We start from the raw sequence: 6,000 nt of genomic DNA, 5'->3' as shown, positions 1-6,000 counted from the left end.
TGAAAACGTTCCACGATGCTGGCTTTGGTTTCGGGATTCTCGGTGGTAAAAAAATGAATGTCACGTTTCTTTAATTCTTTTTGGAAAGCTTGGTTCAGAAATTCGGTGCCTTTTTCCGTTTGCCATCGAAGAGGGTGACGACCGCTTTGTTTCAACACTCGTTGCAGGGCTCGCACTAACTCGCTGCTCGATTTGGAAGTCAAGGGTACGACCCAAGCAAATTTGGAAAAGACGTCGATGACACAAAACAAATATTTGTAGCCACGATTGTAGCTGGCCAAATGAGAGACATCGGCTAAATCGGCTTGCCATTGATGATCGATGCCTTCCACTCGGGTGCGACTTCTGGCAAACTTGCGTCGAATGGGTTTGTGTAAAGTGTAGGTAGCTTGTTCTTGTAACCATCGTTGCACTTGAGGTAAACGGAGACTTTTCAGTCTCGTTTTGGCAGCACGATACAATTTTTGAACTCCTGCGTAACCTGCAGGATGCGAAGGATTGTAGTAAATGCTGGCTAAGACTTTTTCCATTTTTGTGTTTGTGTGTTAATAAGGCACCCACTCTTGGAAGAGGCTACTCTTTTTCTCTTGGGGTATTTTCTTGGATTGCAAGGCTTTGCGTGTGCGACCGGCAACAGGTGTTGAAGAGGAGGAGGATGTCTGAGCGGGGGATATCGGTTCTTGTTTCACTTCTGTCTTCACTTTCTTTTTCTCTTGTGATGAAGAAGGGGTGGCCATCATCTTTTTAATCCATCCAATTCTGGAGGTAGGTGATGTTGTTAACTTGCGTACTTTTTCTGGTGGAGTTTGAAACCCTTCTTCTTCTTCTTCTTTTCCTTTTTCTGTCTTGGTCACTGGTACTGGTACTGGTACTGGTGATGGTGCTGGGCTTTTCATCAAGGTCTTAAAATCTTTCAGAGTGGGTAGAGCTGTTTCGTCTAAAGCTTTCTGGTGAAAGAGTTGCAGTCGTTGCAAGAGTTGACCGTACTTTTGCGATTTTTCTGTTTCGGACAAATCTTGGCGATCCATCAAGGACTGCAATTCGTGTTGTAACTGGGACATCTCGCTCAAATTGGGATTGGGAGGTAAATGCGGGGTGTGTTGTTCTTACCACCGATGGTATTCCATCCATCGTTTGTAAGGCACTAAAGCTAGTTTTCGTCCTTCCATGGGGTTGTCAGGGGTCGATTCTGAGATCTTGGGACTTCCGAGGCCTTTTTATCTTGCTCCCACCAGTCCTCCCAACATGGTTCCCAAGACTCCTTTCAGTATGGGACCTAACAAGAGGGGTAAAATGCCTCCACGTTGGACCAACATTTTCTTTTTTTGACGAATGGGAATTTTCTTTCGAACCATTTGGCGAAGAACGTGACGATGCTTGCTTAAGCATTGTTTCTGGTGTTTGGACAAAGGGATCGTGCCTTTCAAAACGTTCAAACAACATTCGCACACGGTATCGATGACCTCTTTGGACGCCGTTTGAATGAGTTTTTCTCGTAGGGGTGGAGAAGCTTTGGACAGGACAGATAACATGTCCCCATGTTTGGCTAAACGTGGTGGCAGTCCTTTCCTTTTCTTTCCTTGGGGTTTTCTGGAGGGTGACATCTTTGAGTCTTCAGGAGCACCAAAAAAACACTGATATCCTACTTGGTCACAGGCCTTTTTTATACTGGAACGCGTCGCCACTGATTGTCTTTACGTCGTATTAGTTTGAGGACAGGCATGACACGTCGTGCAGGGGTACGCAACGGACTAAATCGAGCCAGTTCTTGCTTGGACAAATCCAGTAAACTTTGTAACATGCCCGATCTTTCTTGAACTTTGATTTTGGGAGAAGGTACTTTGTGAGCAGCCACTGCCGCTAAATTGGAGGGTCCTGCCACTGGGGAAGTTCTTTTGGGGGTCATCAACGGAGAAGTTCTTGGTGTGATCAACGTCTCCAAGTACTCTTCAGTTCCTGCTGTCATCAACGGAGAAGTGGACAAACGTGAGGATGCCGGAGACGCAGTCACTGCCGTGGCAGATCGTGGTTTGCGAGTGTAAGGTTGCGTCCTGGCCGAAGTGCCTCTCTTGCGACTAGTTTTCTTCTGTGGACTTTTATTTTTCTGGGGACTTTTTCTCTGTTTCTTTTTCTGGGGGCTTCTTTTCTTTTTCCGGGGTGGTGTCTGGTAAGAGGAGGGTCCCGGCACTGGAGAAGTTCTCCTTGGGGACCTGGTCTTTTTCTTTTTCTTCTTGGGGCTTCGTTGGACTTTTGTCTTGGGTATAACTTTGGGGGCATTAGGATTCCATCTTAAGAGTGAGCGAATGATGACCCCTCCTAGAGTACCGCTCCCTCCAGGTTTCAAAATGATTTGTTTTTCGGTTTGAGTGTCGATGCGGGGATCGGCCAGTTGGACCAAAGCGACTTTGTTTCGATCGAAAAAGCGTTTGGTTTGATGAGGAATCTGAATGATTCCTTGGAGTAATTGACGTGCCGTCACCGTGAACCATCGTAAGACTTCTTTGAGACTAGCTTCTAAGACACGGGCTCGTGTTTGTGGATTTTTTTCTCGACTGATGCCATACAAGGCACGAATCAATTTGACGGGAAGATGCGACTGAAGCGACGTCATGTTCACACTGTGTGAGACAGACGAAAAAGGGTCTGAGGTTTTTATAGATTTTTTTATGGGGAGTGAAATGAAGTCGAGGACGGAGACGTGTACAGGACAGGTCCTCCGTCTTGGCACCAGTGGTGAAACAAGTGGGTACGAAATCGCAAATCCTCGGGGGTCGTAGGTTTCAAATCAACGAGTAAATAGGCGTGTGGCGTTTGAGTGGCATCGTCGTACGCCTGAGTCAGCCAAGGCGTTCCTAACTGTTTGGCTAAGACTTGCACTTGCGATTTATCTCGAGGGCTTTTAAACAAGACCACGTAATGCGCATTGAGACTGATGGTGCGATGGGCTTTACTTTGTTGAAACAAATTTTGTGTGATGTAAACGACACTGGCATTACGGTGATGCCCTTTGCGCGTGAACCACAATTTAATTTCTTCTTCGTCTTCTCCTAACATGTCGTCGAAAATGACCATATGGGTTTTACGGGAGTCAGAGACGATGCCGTCGTCTTCTTTAGGAATGCCTTCCACAAACACGATGGAATCGCCTTGACTTTCTCGCAAGAGGTTGTACGCCGATTGCCACTCTTTGTAACACCACACGATCCGTTGAGGTGGCCGATCGATCAAATGATGTTTATGTTCGATCAAACGTTTGACGAATTCGGTTTTGCCTGAACCGCTAGGTCCAGCAATGAGCATGTTAAAGGGATGGCGAAGATACAAAGCCTCCCAACTGGCACGATCTAAGTGTTCGTCGATGACTTTGACAGTAGAGGAAGAGGGAGCAGAGACAGCAGAGGTAGCCATAGTGTGAGAAATGTCACTTGTGACACGAAAAACAAACAAGACAAGAGTTTATATACTTTTTCAGAACACGTTTATTGAATGTTTTTTTTTTCAAACATGAATACGAAAGACAAAAATACATAAAAGCCAAAGGCTTAAGTACAGGAATAAAAGGCACATGATAACCATGAACGTGGAATAAAAACAAGTGTCTGTACAACAACCACATGTTTTGGGTAATGTTCTAACCAGTTCGATAGTAGGGGGTAAGGTCACACAAGTGTCCTCCCGAAAGGGTCTTTCAGGCCTGTCCACGACAGTCCTGTCCTGGGTGACGGGTTCTTCTGGCACCGTCACTAACACGGGTTGAAAAGTAACTTTTTTCCTTGAACAACTCTCGTGCATACTGGGCCACTTCTTGGGTCCAAGCCTCAAAATCCCATTCTTTCCAGGCACGGACATCTGTCCAACGGGGATGTAAGTCACAAGCTACACACACATCGTCATACACGTCTTGGGTAGCTAAAAGCTGACGAATCTTTTTTTCCCGTAGAGGTCGAGAAGTATCCAGATGAAAACGCAAGGCTTTGAACAAAAGGAGTTTTTCGTGACCATTTAAGGCCATTGAGGTGGTAAGTACTGATCGTAAAGAGTCCATAAAGAATCGGCTGGTAAACGAAATCCCAGAAAACAAGTCACTAAGACACACACCACTTGTCGTCCCAAATTGAATGGATACAGTTCTTGTAATAATCGATGGTAATGATCCACGGTTTGAATATGGTCACTGAGTTCCTTCCACGGAATCTGTTGAATGATATGTGACATAATCCGTGGCATGGCAACTTGATTTTATAGTGTCCTTGTTTCGGAAGCAATAAAGGTAATTTCTAACCAAACATGTTCGTTCTCCAGTAGGGAATTTAAATGTTACATACTGTAACTGAAACGTCAGAGTTTGTCTAGATGTTTCGTCTTTCTCTAAGCAGATTCCATGTAACAAATGTTGGTAACCTTTTAACTCGTCTTCCTCAATACGTTGCAGTAAGTGAATCTCCAAGTAACCAAAATTACGAACGTCTGGTCCATCATCATTCACAAATTGAAAGTGTTCAACAAGGTCTGACCAGTGAAAAAATTTCTGACGAATCAGTCCTCTTATACCATTCAGGTACCAGTGGTTAAAGATCTGGTGACGTAACGGATGCAATTGTTCTTTACGTTTCACTTGTATTTTGACCAGCTCTCGGTAAATCCTTTCTCTCAACTCCACAGGCAAAGCACGAATGTTCTCTTGTAAAGTATTCATGAATAGGTCAGTCCGTACAATTCACAAAAGTAATCCACATAGTGAGTAATTTCTGACCACTGCCATTCAGGGTAACGTCCAAGAATGTCACTGAACTCTTTTGATGTAAACGGTCTAAAGCGATACAATAGGAGGAATGCACCCTTGACCCAAAGAAATCTAACACACTGGTTGACTTTTTTCACTTTCCTCTTATGAATTTCTCGACACAAAAGTTCTACAGTGACCCATTGAGATTTCACTCTGGCAAACCCCTGCCAAACTTCCTTGTAAATCTTCTCTTGTAGTTCTTTAGGTAATGATTCAATATCGTTTTTGAAATGAAGTTTAAATGCTGGTCTCGGTGATGTCCAACATTTGACTCCTAACCAATCTGGTTTCTTCTTCGTCAACGACATGGTAAGTTACTTCAATGTCTTGGTCCCACTAAGGGTAAGTAATGACAATTCGGTGACCATCGAGCATGTTCTACGTAGGCCGAATCTTGCGGTTCCCAGTGGTGAAGTGACACACCGCAACTCAAGCACTTGACTTTATCTCCTTCGCCCAAGTAGAAAAATCCGGCTCTGGCTAATTCTTCGGGGGTCGGTCCTCCCAGATATTTAGGCCATTTTCCTTTGAACGATTGAAGACGATTTTGAAAGTCGCAGTATTCCGACAAACGCCCAGGAAACTAATATTCGTCTTTCACAGGTTCGTTTCGATGAGGGTTGAGTGACATGGGCAGGAGTTTGCTCAAGGGTGGATGACATCCGTAGTGGGGTAGACGTGAAGGTGAACATTCCCCTTTAAAACGAAACTCAGTAAAATGTCCAAGAGGACGAGCGACATCACTTTCGCATCCCACAGGTTTGACACGCACAGCATCCCTTTCCATGATAGGGGTAGGGACACTAAAGTTCCCATGATGCTTTACGGCATCACTCAGGTCACAACGTATAGCATCGTACCCATCGCAAGGCTCACAATCGCATTCCACTTCCGAAGCCTCACACTTGAATTGTGCCTTTCTAAACAACTTGTTCTGTGTTTCTCTGAAAGTATTCATCTTGTTCGCTCGGTCTTGGTAGTCACAATGAACTATCGATCTTGCCTAGGGTTCCTTTTTATATACAGACCAATACCGACGTGACCGTACGGCAACGTAAAGTGATTGGGAAGTCGCACTCGCTTCTGGTACACGATTTGATAGACTTTTTCCAAGGGCCGACTGACAATGTGGTGAGTGGGTAAACGTACAATCTTGTTCGGTTGATAGGTGGTCACTTTAAAGTTTTCATCCTCTCCCGATTGCAAGGCTTCTT

This window comes from Sinohyriopsis cumingii, chromosome 14 (genome assembly GCF_028554795.1).
Source record: "Sinohyriopsis cumingii isolate HCF-2022 chromosome 14, ASM2855479v2, whole genome shotgun sequence".
NCBI classification, from domain to species: Eukaryota; Metazoa; Mollusca; class Bivalvia; order Unionida; family Unionidae; genus Sinohyriopsis; species Sinohyriopsis cumingii.
The sequence above is the reverse complement of the archived record's forward strand: the minus strand, read 5'-3'. Positions refer to the sequence as shown.